This window comes from Ambystoma mexicanum, chromosome 5q (genome assembly GCF_040938575.1).
Source record: "Ambystoma mexicanum isolate Mex_15411 chromosome 5q, UKY_AmexF1_1, whole genome shotgun sequence".
NCBI classification, from domain to species: domain Eukaryota; kingdom Metazoa; phylum Chordata; class Amphibia; order Caudata; family Ambystomatidae; genus Ambystoma; species Ambystoma mexicanum.
In genome coordinates this window covers 1,322,149,962-1,322,166,285 of record NC_090933.1, presented here as the reverse complement: position 1 = coordinate 1,322,166,285, position 16,324 = coordinate 1,322,149,962, and the positions used below count along the sequence as shown (strand labels likewise).

Sequence of the window (16,324 nt, the reverse complement as noted above, 5' to 3'; positions counted from 1 at the left end):
CAACTTCGGTTCTTTCTTATTTTATTCAATTAACTACATTTACCATAATGCACCTGGCTGCAGTCCTTAATTCCTGGCTATTCTCATTCATCGTTATTGGGATCACAATCCCCAGAAGCCCTAGCAGCCAATGCTGCTTCCACCTGCTCAGGACCAGAGAGGGAGGAGGCAGATTGTCTTCAGGTGTGCTGCTACAGGTGCTGTCAATTAGCCTGCCTCAGAACAGGGCAGGGCTGTATATAAGCAGCTGCCTGCAGGAGCACAGTGTCTTGCATCTTGAGTTCTCCCCGCTCCTGTTTGCCTCGACCCTTTACTTTGTATGCTGTTCCTGTTGCTGCATTATCCTGTTTTGTTCCAGTGCCCTTTCCGGGCTCCCTGCCTTGCAGCCGATCACGCTCCGCTGCCTTCTACCTACAGCCCTTGTCCTCTGGGCATCCTGCCTTGCAGCCTATTACAGTCCTATGCAGCCCTCTACAGTCAGCGGCCCTGCTCCTCTGGGCTCACTCCTTGCTGCCCTGCTCCTCTGGGCTCCTTGCCCTGCAGCCTGCCTCACTCCGGCTTACTACAGTCCTTGTCCTCTGGGCTCCCTGCCCTGCAGCCTGCCTCACTCCGGCTGCCTACAATCCTTGTCCTCTAGGCTCCCTTCCCTGCAGCCTGCCTCACTCCGGCCGTCTACAATCCTTGTCCTCTGGGCTCCCTGCCCTGCAGCCTGCCTCACTCCGGCTGCCTACAATCCTTGTCCTCTAGGCTCCCTTCCCTGCAGCCTGCCTCACTCCGGCTGCCTACAATCCTTGTCCTCTGGGCTCCCTGCCCTGCAGCCTGCCTCACTCCGGCTGCCTACAATCCTTGTCCTCTGGGCTCCCTTCCCTGCCTCACTCCGGCTGTCTACAATCCTTGTCCTCTGGGCTCCCTGCCCTGCAGCCTGCCTCACTCCGGCTGCCTACCGTCCTTGTCCGCTGGGCTCTCTGCCCTGCAGCCTGCCTCACTCCGGCTGCCTACAGCCCTTGTCCTCTGGGCTCCTTCCTTGCAGCCTGCTCACTCTGCTGCCTTCAGCCCGTATCCTCTGGGCTCCTTCCTTGCAGCCTGTCTCCCTCCGCTGCCTACAGCCCTTGTCCTCTGGGCTCCTTCCTTGCAGCCTGCTCACTCTGCTGCCTTCAGCCCGTGTCCTCTGGGCTCCTTCCTTGCAGCCTGTCTCCCTCCGCTGCCTACAGCCCTGCTCCTCTGGGCTCCTTACCTCGTGGCCCTATTCTTTTGGGCACTCAGTCTGTCGCCTACTACTAATCTCTCTCTGTCCTGTTCTTCTGGACTTCCTGCCTTGCAGCCTACTACAGTCCTCCGCAGTCCAATACAGTTTGCCTGCACCTAGTGCCACTCTTGACTGCAGACCACCTTCCTACTTGCAGCCCTTCTGTTTTCCTGACTGCTGCTCCTTGTTCTCTTCCTTGAGTCCTCTGTACTCCACCTTAGGTTATCTAACTGCCTTTCCTTCATTTCCTTCTGCTAGATTGCTCATTGACTTCCTTTTCGCTGCATATTTCTGTTCTTGTCTTCTCATGTGTCTTATGTAATCCCTTTGTACAGAGCTTGCCTGTTGGTTTCCGGCAGGCAACCTCAGCCCCTTCCTTTGTCGCGTTTTCAGTGTTACAGACACCCACTGCTGTTGTTCCCAGCCATGAGCATACAGCGTGGGCCTCTGTTATAGCAATCTGTGCAGAAGGCTGGCGTTTCCTAAGGTTCGTGGAACACTCTTTCCCTTTTCAGCATACACCCCAAGAGGGAATCCAGTTTGTTTGTACCTTTGTATCTTTTGCCCCTTTTGGCTCACAGCTACAGTTTCCTATTCTTCTTTCTTGTTGAACTTCCTGCTGTGTGTGCTTATCTGCTACCTTACTTCAGCACAGCCACCCAAACCCTACCTGGGTACACTGTGCCACTCTTGACAGAGTGCCATTTGTGACACACAGGCCATGCTGCCACTACATTCAAAACATTGGGCCTCATTACAAATCGCCCGGTATGGAAACAACGGTTGCGGTAAACCCGCCGCCACTGTTGTTTCCATGCCGGGCGTTAGGTAGAACTCCATTGTCCAATACTATATTTGATCTTGGTGGATATATCAGCAGTTATGGGCTAGGTGATTCTAATTGAAGGTTATGGGCTGATCAGTAGAGGGGGCTGCTTTGTAGCCATCTGGTGAGCGGTGGCCTTCTGGTCAGAGCCGGGAATCTTGTAGCATAGTCCATGAAGTGATCCCAGATATTCATGGATTTGGTGAAGGAATTATTTTGGATCGCGGTTACCTTTACCGCCACCGCAATGTCCCAACATTTGGACCACCATAATGCTATCGAAGGTCCCTCCTCATGTTTCCACAGGCGGGCCATATATCTAATTGGTTGTCTGTCGACACGCTGTGTTTCCGTCCACTTCAAGCTTAATGTCTTATGGCTATGGCTAGTATGGGACCTTCATCAGGACAAAAACAAGCATTGGCAAAACCATTCGTTTTGGCTTTTGTATGGACAGGGGCTCAGCATTTACCAGGCCCTTCCATAAGACTAGTACCTGGCAATAAGATGATAACAGCTAGAAAATGGTGCGACTACTTGGCCATATGATGTCAGTGTGTGCCAAATGTCTATCCTATACACAAGCCAAAAGTGTTGGCTTTGCCAGTGCTTTTTTAAACAAAACTTCAATGCAAGGAACAGATGTGAGGAGACGTATTGCTTATAAATCGAGCAGCTGAAGGCACACTCAGTGATGGTATCTTTATTACACCAAAGGTTCCTTTACAGCTGCAATTGAGCCATTCCCAGACAAAAATAACATTGGCAGGCCCTATATACACAACATAACGTTTGATGTTGCTGGTAGACAGAGTAAAATAGGTATCAGAAGGATGCGTTTTGGGTGGGAAGGGTAGGTAGTGAGTGGGAATGGCCATAGAGATTGGCCTGACAATAGGCTGTCAATTGAGTCAGTAAAATGCCAAACAAAGACAAGCTGTGTGTCCTTCACTCCTATCTGATCTCCCTCTTATCGATATTCTAAGGCAAAACATTTGGCTTCTAGCACCAGCTAATACCCAAAACTAAGAAGGGGTGTACAGATAACATGCAATCATCTGGTCACCCTCCTTTAGTAATAAAAGGGAAATAAGATGGTCGGTTTTCACAAAATGATTGTTCAATATAGGTAAAGAAAGAGAAATTATTTTTCTTAGAGGAGAGAGCTAGTCAATAATTAAAGTGGTATGCATAGTTTGCTAATGAGGTGCTAAAACTTTAAGGTTTTATTCAGTTGTACAACTATTGAATAGTCAAAGATGATCGTTGCACGAGACGCGACGGAGGGCGTGCTATAAAAGGGCAGGATGACATTCTTGGTGTTCCCACCGCATCGGGAGAAGTACAGAAAATCCAACTGCTTTTGGGTAGTACAATTCTTTTTACAGTTATTGGTATCAAATGGAAAGTTAAAGACAACAGGTGGTCAATTGAAATGGAAGACACTCAAATCATTGTCAGGCATTGCTATTATGTGCAAGGTACTTGCACAATATGGCACAAGTTTTCCTTGCTGAAGCCTTAACACTCCTTCGCACATTTGGACGCCTCTCACCCTTAACTAGTCATGGTCACCATTGCTGAGAAGCGGGGGACGATGCGAGAAAAAGGATGGCCTTGAGGGGTCAGGAATAAGCCATTTTTAAAAACATAGCATTTGACGTCCCAGGGAGACAAAAATGAGCCCCTCCACCCAGGCGCAGCTTCTAGTCGATGTGGTGCCCAGGCTGAAACACTACAATGCATAGCACCCATAGATGCACACTGCAGAGCCCCCATACAGATGCCCACGGCACAGCACCCGTACGGATGCCCACTGGAAAGCCCCATGTAGAGCTGTCCACTGCGTATCCCTCTTGCAGATGCCCACAGCACAGTCCTCTGCAAAGGCGCCCACAGCATATTGCCTCCTTGCAGACACCCACAGCACAGCCCCATGTAGAGCTGCACTGCATAACCCCTTTTGCAGACATTCACTGCACAGCCCCCGTACAGATGCACACTGCACAGCCCCCTGCACAGTCTCCCACTGCACAGTCCACTGTACTGGTGCCCACTGCATATCCCCCCCTTGCAGACGCCCACAGCACATACCCCTGTAGACATGCACACAGCACAAACCCCTGTACAGATGCCCACAGGATATCCCCCCTGTGTGAATGTCCATCTCACAGCACCAGTGGTGGAGTGGTCTAGGGGGAACTCCTGCGATTTCCCGGTGGGTCTCTGTACCATGGGCCACTTTTGAGTGGGATGAAGTCAAGTTACAAAACCTCCAATATATGTTAACATGGGGCCACTTGGAAACATTTCCAGGGCCACTTTCGGTTCCAGTGCCCTGCACTGGTGCCCAATACACCCCCACACCGTGCAGATGCCCACTACACGGCCCTTTTGTAGATGCCCATTACACCCCCACCCTGTGCCGATGCCCACTGCGCGACTCTTGTGTACGTGCCCACTACACCTCCACCCCATGCAGATACCCACTACACCCCCACCCCGTGCAGATGGCCACTACACCCCCACCCCGTGCAGATGGCCACTGTGCGGCCCTTGTGTAGATGCCCATTACACCCCCACCCCATGCAGATGGCCACTACACCCCCACCCCCTGCATATGCCCACTGCACAGCCCTTGTGTAGATGCCCACTGGACAGCCCTTGTGTAGAGGCCCATTACACCCCCACCCCTTGCAGAGGCCCATTACACCCCAACCCTCTGGAGAAGGCCTTTCTAACACCCAGTGAGCGGGATCTGATGTTTGCATCGGGGAGCGGCAGGGAACCCAAAGAAACTGTGAGTGATCGGAGCATTGCTGGAGAATTACCCGTTATTAATTGTACCTGCATGATGTATAGCGCTGTGATGCAACCGTGGTGCTTAAAGGCACTGTAGAACCCTATGGAAGGTAATGTGCCCCCACCCAGGCTGCAGGTGCAATTCCATAATGTATGTAAGAGGCAGCACCTCAAGACAATGTGAGCTCCGGTAACTCGTGGAATGACTGCCGATTGCTGGGGCGACGGGGTGCAAACCCAAAGAACAGACATGAGACATGAGACATTGCCCACCAGAGCATGCGCAGTAAGGCACGCATGCACCATGGAACACACTGCGCATGCCCAGTATTCGTGTCTTTCATCACGGAACACATTGCACATGCTCAGTATTTGTGTCTTTCGCAGAGGTGATAAACATGCCGAGCGGTGAGACACTCATCACAGAAGTCTGCACAGGGAAAGTATGGTGAGCAGCGCATGCGTACATCGTGGCATGGACTGCGCATGCTCAGTGATCGCGTACTATGCAGACGGCAAGGGATTAATCACTTCAGCATGCGCAGGAAAGGACGCGAGGCATGCGCCGGGAGAGCACCTGCAAAGACAGGAATACGAATCAGCAGAGCATGCGCAGTAAAAGGTTGCACAGTATTCATGGTTTACACAGAAGCGATAAACACTCAGAGCCCCGAGGTACCACTCAGGCGGTACCAAGGATTGGAGGTTCTGTGTGGACTACAGAGGGGTCAATGCCGTCACCAAAACTGACGCACACCCATTGGCCAGGGCTGATGAGCTTGTGGACACCATAGGTGCTGCCATATTTGTGAGCACCTTTGACCTTACCTCAGGCTATTGACAAATAGCTCTGACGGACCATTCCAAGGAAAAGACTGCATTCTCAACACCTGAGGGCCTCTACCAGTTTAGAGCCATGCCTTTTGGGTTGAAAAATGCACCTGCCACCTTCCAGAGATTGGGCAATCATGTGCTCAGTGGGCTGGAGGCCTTTTGTGTGGCCTACCTAGACGACATTGCCGTCTACAGTTCCACCTGGGAAGAGCATTTGACACATCTGGATAAGGTGTTGCAGGCCTTGAAAAGGGCTAACCTCACTACCAAGGCCACCAAGTGCTAGATAGCTCAGGAGAAAAGTCACATATCTTGGTCATGAGGTAGGAGGGCGTCAAATCCAACCCCTCCCAGTAAGGTACAGGATGTACATGACTGGGCGACTCCCACTACTCAAACCCCGGTGAGAGTCTTTTTGGGCCTCTCTGGGTATTATTACAACTTAATGGCAGACTATGTTTGTTTGTTTGTTTAGTATTTATTATGCGCACCAGACCCTAGGGTATAAGGGCGCAGGAGGTAAGAAAACTTACAGCTTTGTGGAAAGTTACAGGTTACAGAGTGTCATACATGTGAAAGGTTAACAAGTGATGATTGGAAAAATAGCCGTCAGGGGATAACAGTTGTGGCAGGCATGTCGGTAAGCAGACAGGTGCAAGTTCATTCATTCATTCATTTAACATGTGTTACTATCAGCCAGCTAATCACATTTTGCCTGAATTTGGTAAAGGATTGTTCTGTTCTCAATGTGACGGGTAACTTGTTCCACAATTGCGCAGCTTTGACTGGGAAGCTAGTTCCGCCTATAGTGGTGAGTTTGAATCGGGGTACTTGGAGGTGATTAGTGTTAGCTAGTCTAGTTTGTCTAGTGGAGTTCGTTCTGGAGAATCTGTCGGCTAAGTATTGAGGGGCGTTATTGTGTGTGAGGGACACAGTTTTAAGTCTAATTTTCTCATAAGTGGTAAGCCATTTGTGTTTCCTTCTTGTTTCCGAGATATGTTCTCTCTTAGGAATGTTCAGTGCTGCTCGAAGTGCATTGTTTTGTTGTATCTGAATTTTGTTGATGGTGGATTTAGTTGCTCCAATGTACAGGGCATTACAATATTCTAGTTTGGAAAGGATTAAAGCTCTGGCTAGAGTTAGGCAGCTATTCTGAGATAGGAATTGTTTCCCCGCTCTAATTAGTTTACATGTGTAAGCTGTTGATGAGGCTAGAGTATTTACCTGTTTGGTAAATGATAAGGTAGAGTCAAGGTATATGCCTAACGTTTTTACTTTCTTAGCTACTTGGATGCAATATTCGTCAATGATGAAGGAAGAGTAATTTGTACTTCGTTTGTTGATGAGGGAGGTGGGGCCCAGGACATGGAGCTCTGTTTGGTCATCGTTCAGGCAGAGGCCATGAGTGGCCATCCATGCCTGAACGATGCTGTACATTCTGTTCACCATTGCTAGATCCTCATCGTAGTACCCTGTGAGAGGGAGGTGGATCTGGGTATCATCTGCATAATTGGTGTAGGTGATACCCAGATGGTCCAAGTCATCAAACAGGGGTTTAGTGAAGATGTTATATAGCGTTGGCGAAACGCACGAGCCCTGTGGCACGCCGCAAGTGATCGGGATGGGGTCAGCTGCTGCTGTAGGTGAGAAGACCCTCATGGTACGGTCACTAAGGAATGATTGGATCCACACTATTGCCTCAGTAGAGAAGTGTGCTGCTGTGTCTAGGTGGTTGCAGAGTACCTTGTGATCCACTAGGTCGAATGCGGCAGATAGGTCTAATAGTAGGAGTAGTGCTGCTTTTCCAATGTCTCGTAGTTTATCAATGTGGGCTTTTAGATCGATAAGTGCGGTTTCTGTGCCGTGCAGTGGTTGGAAACCAGATTGATGAGAGCCTAGTAACTGGTTCAGTTCAAGGAAGTTCTGGATTTGGGTGTATGCCACCTTGTCTAGAATCTTCAGGAGGAACGGCACAGTAGTGATTGGTTTATAATTGGTAGGTATAGCCGGGTCCAAGGTTTGCTTTTTGAGGAGCGGGAGCACCCAAGATTCCTTGAGGTTGCTCAGGATGGTACCGGTGGTAAAGGAGGCATTAATCAGTTTAGTGATGAATGGTGCTAGGTCTCATGCAGTGTCTTTGATCAGTTGTGCTGGGCAGAGATCTCTTTACAGTTTGAAGGTTTGAGTCCAAGTATTGCTTTCTCCACCTCCATTATAGAGACTTTGGAGAAGTGGAATTGGGTGGAAGGTTTAGTTTTGGGAGATGTTATTTTATTGGGCAATGTGGAAGTGGCTAGTGTCTCTCTCTTTAGTTCTGTTTTCTTTTGGAGTTTGAGGACTTTGTTGGATAATGCATACTGGATTTCAGAGCACCATTTTTTATCTTTAGTACAGTTGTCTTGAGGGGTTATGAGATTTTCTATCTCTCCAAGTATAGAGAATAACTCTTTCATGCTTGAGTTGGCTTGTGTAATTCTGTTATTGTAGGTCTCTTGCTTTGCTGAGAGGATCCCTTTTTTTATATTGGGATGAAATATTGATTAGATTCAATTTGTTTTCCAGCATGGGGTGAAGTTTCCAAGTGTTTTCGCATTTTCTTTTTTCTAGTCTGAGGTTTTTTAGGAGGGGGGTGAACCAATTGTTTAGATGGCTGTGTGGTTTACTATTTCTAAGATTTAGCGGGGCAATATTATCAAGAGTTATGTTCATGATTTTGTTGAATTCTTCGACTAGAATATTAAGATCCGAGTTGTCTGGTATAGCATTTAAAGGGGGCAGGATACCAGGGAGTAGTTTGTCTAATGTCATATTTTTTTTTATTTCTGGTAAGTGTAGGTGGTGCACAGAGTCGTTGGGGTTTAGGGATTTTTGTATCTAGTGAGAATGATATTAGATGATGATCTGTCCAAATTTGAGGTGAGATAAATAGGGTAGAGATGTTGCAGTTGTGGTCAGCAACCCAGTCTAGGATTCTCCCTTGGATGTGTGTGGGCTCATTCACTCTTTGGGAGAAGCCCAGTTCTGTCAGGATGTTAGATACTGGTGTTGCTTGTGGATCGTTGATGACATTATAGCCTATATCAAGGTCGCCAAGTAGTAATGTTTGGGTAGTGTCTTTTTAATTTTCTGAGAGGATGATAGATGGGTCTTCTATGAATGTCTGGATAGGACCAGGAGGTCTGTGTATCAAGTGGATGTTGAGTGTTTGAGAGTTGGCCATAGGTATTTTGGTAGACATTATTTCGCAAGAGTCAGTGGCAGGTGAGGGAGCAAGTCTCATGCCAAGCTTAGTTTTGAGAATAATGGCTAAGCCGCCGCCTCGGGCTTCGTGTCTATCCATTCTGAGGATAGTGTAGTTGTTTGGAACTGCTAAGGACAGTGCTGGGCCCAATGCTTCATGGAGCCATGTTTCAGTAATGGCTATAAAGTCATAGCCTTCAGTGGAGATAATTTCAGATATTTCTATAGCATGGGCGACTAGAGATCTGGCATTAATTAGGGCGCCTTTGAGTTTTGGTATAGATTTGGTTGGAGGGAGTAAGGTGATACTTGTTGGCATTGTATGGCTAGTAGTTTTGTCTCTATTTATTTGAAGGTTATTATGACTTTTATAGTTTGTGAGAGATAGATTTGGGAGTAGGTTCGGATGCCGCTTTAGTACGGCGGGTGGGTTCCATGTGATAATATCCCCGCACAAATATCACCATACAAAAGTGTTGCCGTAGCTTTGCGCCGATATTACCCCATGGAACCTGCGGGGGACACCCCCGCAACCCCCATATGTTTTTAAAAGGAGCGGGGGACATCCCCGCAATCCCCGCTCCTAATATTATCCACACCAAAAATATTGCCTATGACCATATATACGGCGATATTTTTGGTGGGGATAATATTACCTGATACCGGCGGGTGTTAGTTTCATATTTAATAAGAGGATCACAGATTCTAGGTAGTTGTGCACGTAGTCTAGCATTTCTCATGGCTACTGTTAGGGAGAATTCTCTGTTAAGGCTAATTTCCCAAACCTAGTGAGTCCCCCAGCAGCTTTGCTGGATTTTTGGGGTTTATTTTTTTTCTCCTGCTAAGAGTGAGACTCTTTTCCTCCCACTCTTAGGCATGATTTGAGAGTGTCCTTTGACTGTGAATGTGTTTTATGGGCTATGGGGTCTTTTACTCCATAGGGCTTCATGTGTTTTTGGTATGTGTGTTACACAGCACCCTCAGTGCAGTAACACAGGGGTGTCATAGTGACCCCCAAACATAGACTCCATACCCTGGGACTGACTACTGTCTCCCAGGGCATGTAAAGTCACCATTGGCTTTACTAGTCCTAAATTGTGAACAGAACCAGTACAAACCATCATATTGTGGACATACTGGTAGGGGCAATTCGATTGCCCCTGGGTCTGTTGTTCGAGGGGGCACTGTCCAGTCCCCCCTGATCGAATTTTGGCTGGTGGCAGTGGATACTACTTTTTATATTCGACCGCGAATATATTCCTATGGGATTTTCCCATTGTTCGAGGCTACCACTTTTTAACATAGCCTCAAACATACCTCCGGTTTATTAAATTAATATTAATTCACCGGTTGGGATTTTTTGCAACAACTCGGTGCCAAAATGGCGTCTGTGTTCGCTTCTGTAACTCCAAACCAGGTTGAGCACTTTGTTCCACTTTTTTGGTGGGCTTCTCCACAGAAGTACCTTTTAAACAGCGAACTCCGTGGCTGGTTTCTTCCCTGGCAGTGCAACGACCTTCAGCTTTCCTCCTCGTCGAGATCATCTCTTCCTCTGGACAAAGCCGTGTCTTGTACTCGCTGCCAGGAACAACTTCCCCCGCTGGAACGTCCTCTCCATTTAAGGTACTGTGTCCGCCTGTCCGCCCTTGCAACGGTCTGTGTAAGGTGTCCCTTAAATCCTTGCCTTTCCAACTGGGTTGACCCTAGGCTGGCTAACCTAACTTTTCTGAACTGATCCAACTCCTTTTTGAAATATCTGCAAAGACTTTTAAAGTGTACTTCAACTGTGTGATCTTGGGCACATTCAGCCTGGCTCTCTCCAAGAGTGGGCCTGGCCTATGAACTTTTTGCTCTACAGTAGACTCTGCCTTCCCTGACTTGCCGTGGTTCTTTTAAAGTGTTGGTATTGTGTGCTTTTCTAATTCTGCCTTTTCCTTCCCTTTTTAACTAACTTATTGGAGTGCCATCTTAGGTTAAGCGCTCACCTCTGTCTGTAAAAAAGTGGTGTTTTCAACCTAAGACTTGTCCAATAAGTAATCAGGGATGTATATATATTAATAGTGAATGTGTTATGAACTTGCTTGCCATATTAGTGCTAGTGTATTTTTACAAGTGTGTTTTTAAATAAATAATTATATATTTTTATACCAAAGCTCTGGTCAGTGTTTGCTTGTGCTACTGTATTTTGGTACCTAATGTGTATACGCTATATACTGCCTAACTCTTCTTGAGGGAAGTCTGACTGCTCAGCCACAGCTACCAGGTAAATCTGTGTGGTACAGACTGCTACCAAGTGGGTTTACTGCCAACACCTGTAGTCCTTATCTTTTTGCAGTGCTCCCTAAGGGAACTGCACAGGATTCTGCCTAACAGCTACAATGCATTGGGTAGTCAGCTGTTGTGGATTATGCCGATGGCTAGTTAGTGTAGTCGATAGGAGATTATTGGGGGTGTCTGTTGTGGTTCCTGTAGAGGATGACATGGTGTGCAATAATACTATTGTGAGTAAATAAGTGCATTGTAGGATGTAGGAGGTGTGCTAGGTCTGTGTGGTTGGACTGGCTGGTCAATTAGTGTAAGGCAAATAAGGTAGCAGGTTGCGGGTACATGGTGATAGGTTCAAGTAGGACAGTTATTTAACTCGGGGCTAAAGAGTGGTACTTATGTTGCAAAGTCTAGGCTAAACAATGGTTTAGGCTGTTCTGTGGCCATATGGACTCATGTTTCATTAAACACCAGGGTCATTAGATTATACAGCATTCACTGGCTGGAGGTGCGCCTAGATTTGAATGTCCATGAAAATGCCCAGATTCAGATTTTCTAAAATGACAGAAATCACAAGATATGCATCATTCACTGGCTGAAGGTGCACCCAGGTTTGCTAACAGGCAGGGTGGGAGCTGGCTGCCGTAGTCGTAGTAGGCAAGTGGCTAGCCTAAGTTCTAAATAGAAGTATACGCGTGTTTGTAGTAATTACTTGGATGGCATAGCAAGTGGGAATAGTGCAGTAGTTAAGTTGTAGATGTAGTGAGGGCCGTGAGGCCAAAAAGGCTAGATGAATGGCAGTTGAATACTCCTAATGTCAGTGGGCTGCTTAGGTAAGGCACTATGTCGTAGGGTTAGCGACAGTATTCCGTGTAGAAGTGGAACAGTACATGAGGCCATATGACACGTAAATATACGTGCTTTAGCTCTTACCGCAAAGTGTGAAACAGAGTCGCTGTGGACTTTAGGAAGGAATCGTGCAGAGCACCAATGGGGCAGCAGTATATGTAAGGGAAACCTCCAGGCCTCCCGGCCTCCGACAGGCTCGGACAGGCGTTAGCCTTTGTTGCCAGCCTTCGTTGTAAAGCCGGTTACGCCTTCCGGCTTGATTCTGATAGGATCTTAAGATGCTTGCGGCCAATCAACTGTGCAATCAGGAATTCTCCAGGCTGCCAGGGTGGAAATCGCTATTCAGTGGAGACGGCATCCATCTTGTAGAGATGGAACCCTCGTGGATCGTAAAGGCGAAGAGATGAGGGATGCTGGTTTGCGTGTTTGGATGGCAGTTTGCAGGTTGCAGAAGTGATTTAAGTATCAGACGAAATATTCTGTGCTCGAGCTGTGCTTTTTCCAACTTGCATTGGGGCCCATGTAATGCCCGCAATTGTAAGGGGAAAGGAGTTTCTGCTTACTTTCTCATCGAGGCAGGGTGGGGGCGACGCTGCTCCTGCAGCATGGTGTGAGCTCCAGCTCCACGAAAGGCTTCTGCTGGTTTCAGGCTCGGACAGGGGTTAGCCTTTGTTGCCAGCCTTCGTTGTAAAGCCGGTTACGCCTTCCGGCTTGATTCTGATAGGATTGAACTATAGCTGCACCTGCTCTGACTTCACCCAAGCAACCAAGGAAGGTTAATTGGACTGAAGACTACCTGTGTTTTGTGCGCCCGACTACAGCAAACCCTTTATTATTCAAACTGACGCCTGCAACACCGGAATTGGAGTGGTCTTGCCCCAGTTAGAAGAAAAAGGAAGAGAACATCCGATCATATTCATCAGTAGACAACTCAAGGGTAGGGAACTTAGGCGGGCTACTGTTGAAAAGGAATGTTTTAGTATAGTCTGTAGCCTTAGGCGTTTTAGGACCTACCTTACCGGGTCGACCTTCAAGGTCCCAACAGACCATAAGCCCCTGAAGCAGCTTATGCAGATGAAGGGTGAAAACCCGAAACTGCTGAGGTGGTCCATTAGCCTACAAGGGCTAGACATCACCATTGAGCACAGACCAGGGAAGAGTCCCGATAATGCAGATGGCCTTTCCAGAAGGTATGTTGACCGTGTGATGCTGGAAATGCATCGGAGGGACAGGGCCTCTGTATCCTTGCCCTTTATTGCTTGTTATCGTGTGTTCTGTTGTGTTTTCCACGCAGGAGTTCATGTGGGACTCCTAGGGGTGCAGTTCCCTCTTTTGGTTTGGTGAATTGACCCCTGGGATACCCTTAGGGCACCCATGGGTGGGAGTAAAACCCTGTACTCCTAGTGTATGTTTTTGGGCACCTGTTTGTGGCCCACAGAGCACCGTACGGGCTGGTGGCAGCTCCGTGCTGAATTTGCAGGTACCCTGAGGATCCTCTATTTTGGGATGCCCAGGTCCTGTCATTGGGATCTGTGGATACCTGATGGAGACAAGATGGCCACCGTGGCCTCTTGCTTTCCATTGCATGTTACCTTGTTTCCCGAAGTCCCGGAAGCCCTGACTCTGTCCCTTTCCCCGGACTGGCTGTTGGGTGGAAGTTCCATATATGGTAGTGTGGGGAAGTGACTGGCTGGAACCTTCACAACGACCGTATGTTGTGGGTATGCCATGGGGTGGGACTTAGGTGAATGGAGTGTGTGACGAATATGCATTTCTTGTTGTGGATGTCTAGTATTTGGTATGTATCAAAACAAAAAGGTACTGTTACGTAAAGGATTGGTCCTTTTGGTTGAATTATTTGAACACATTTACACAGTTACCTAGTCCAATCCGTTTTTTAACAAAGTTTAATTTCTGCATTCAATCATAAAGAACAAAAAATACCTCATCAGTGTGTATAAAAAATCAACAATGATTAAAAAACAAATCATAAAAAAGTATTCAATATGACAATCACAAAGAGGAATAAAGGAAAACAACAGTGAAGCCCAACTCATAGGGCCACATTGAAAAAAGTTGACATTTACATCAACAAATATATATTCTTGAACATGATGTATATATAGTTAACACAAATCAGAAATAAATGCAAGAACCATTAATTGAGGAGAACTTAAATCCAAAAGCAATTACATAAAACACAGTGAATCAAAAGAAACCGGTTTAAATTGACCGATATCTGAAATAGGACAAACACAGAGGAGGGCCTGTGGAAACTACATGCTCGATCCATTCATCTTTCAATTGAAGAAAAAGCTATCTTTGAATCCAGGTGTTGTTACTGGTTCAAATCAAAATAACTGGTTTGAGATGAGAGAAGGAAATAGATCCTTTTCTAAAATTGTAGAAATGTCCACGAGTCAGAAACAATTCTTATCTGGGATTGGGTCTGCCAACGCAGAAGGGGGAACCAAGATGGCACCCGAGGGGTGCTCCTACAGTTGGTGGGGTATTAATAGTTCACGGTCCATGTTAATGAAATGGTCTGTGAATGACCTTCAATCCCCTCTTGTAGCAGTGTGTTGTATTTGGTATGTGACACAAAGACTGAGACAGCCCTGCCCGATACTTGTATGAATGCAGTATGGAGTGTTGAATGGCTGGGTACTTGTCCCAATACACATTACTTGTTGTGGGTGTCTGGAGAGAAGTGAATGGCCTGAATGCACTGTGCGCCTGATTGGCTGCCCGACTGCCTGAATGCCCTTCTGAGTGATTGGTTGCCTGAGTGTGACACAGCAGAATGAAGGAGAGACCAACTAGTATATCTGGGGGCCTCTCACTGCTAGAAATCGTTCAGAAGCTGAAGTAGAAACCAACATTGAAAATAATGTTTATTCTTGAAGCACTGCTGGAACAGAAGAATTGCTGTTGCTCTACTCGTCGATCTGAAAGCTGTCGGGTCTCCAAGAACTGATCCAAGAGAGGACCTGGTAAGGAGGCCTCTTCCCGAGCAACAAGGGACCATCGTGTACTGCTAACCTTCACCGAAGCGTCCTGAAGCCAGCCTACAAAAGACTGTCAACCGAAGACCGGAACCACCGACGAGACCGAACAGAAGCACCGGACATTCCATTCACCGTCGTCGCCCACGGTTCGCAGTTTGCTATAACCACTGGAGGCCCATCGAAGCCGTGTTGCCCAGAATTGGGAACCACTTGACGCCGTGCCGCCAACGACTGGAGCCGCAACGCTCCACCTGATTAAGACATTTGAATCCAAGGAATCTCTCGCTTGCCCTGTCGACTGCTTTGTCCCGGAGAAAGTCAAGGCCAGTGGGGTTCCCGCCACCGGACGACTCGACATCCTTGCTGGTCCAAAGTTCTTCATAGACTCTTTGAGGTCCCGAACTATCGACGATGAGGTGCCACGCATGCCTCTTCCTCGCAGGACGTCCACGACCGATCATCGACGAGCACCGCCAGGACCGAAGCTGCCGCCTCACCGCCATTGTTCACCCTTTTCTTCGTAGGATCTTGATGATCCGTGGCTCCTGCCTTATAGGGAGCCGCTCAAGAAGGATCCACCGACGACCCGACGTCAAACTCTGCAATTCCAGTTACATTGGGGTTGTAGAACTATTTAGAAGGAAATAAGACTTGTATTGAACAATATATGGACTGGTCTTGTGTTATATCTTTATTTACAGGTTGCCCAGGTGGGGGGGATCCTCACACAGAAGTATGTTTAGCGGTAGGGGCCAGTATTCTGACCATTGTTCTAACCAACTGCTTTCCCCCCATGTCTATTGTTGGTTCCCTTTATTAATCTGTGTGACATTTGACCACAGTACAGTTGATGCACTTTAATGAAATCTGATAGTAATTGTGGTACCACGTAGAACTGTGCATATATTTGCCATTGTAGATTAACTAAGCACATAGTGCATTATTGTGTATATAACCTTAAACATACACACAAAGACTTTTTTCACTAATACAGTGCGTGGACATTCCTTTGTGGCGGCTTAGGGACTACACTGTACTTAAGAACCAGCCTGCATCACCTCCTGAGAAGCTAGGCCTTGATTGCTCGCCAACGTTTTACCAAACACCGCCGTTTATACCTGAAGGTGTCTCCCTAGCTAGTCCCCGGGGGATCGGTCATCCAGGTGCCCAGGACACGGCCATCGCTAGTGGATCCAGTTCCTGGGGGTGGACCAGTGAGGGAGGATCACCTGGATGTGGGGTCCTTGGAGAGTG

General features: G+C 47.5%; 1 protein-coding gene across 1 annotated transcript in view; it reads right to left on the bottom strand.

The window, feature by feature from the left end:
- The window catches only part of LOC138498520 (zinc finger protein 268-like), a 274,979-nt gene that overhangs the window by 220,957 nt on the left and 37,698 nt on the right, over nt 1–16,324 (bottom strand). The gene's annotated exons all lie outside the window — the stretch shown is intronic.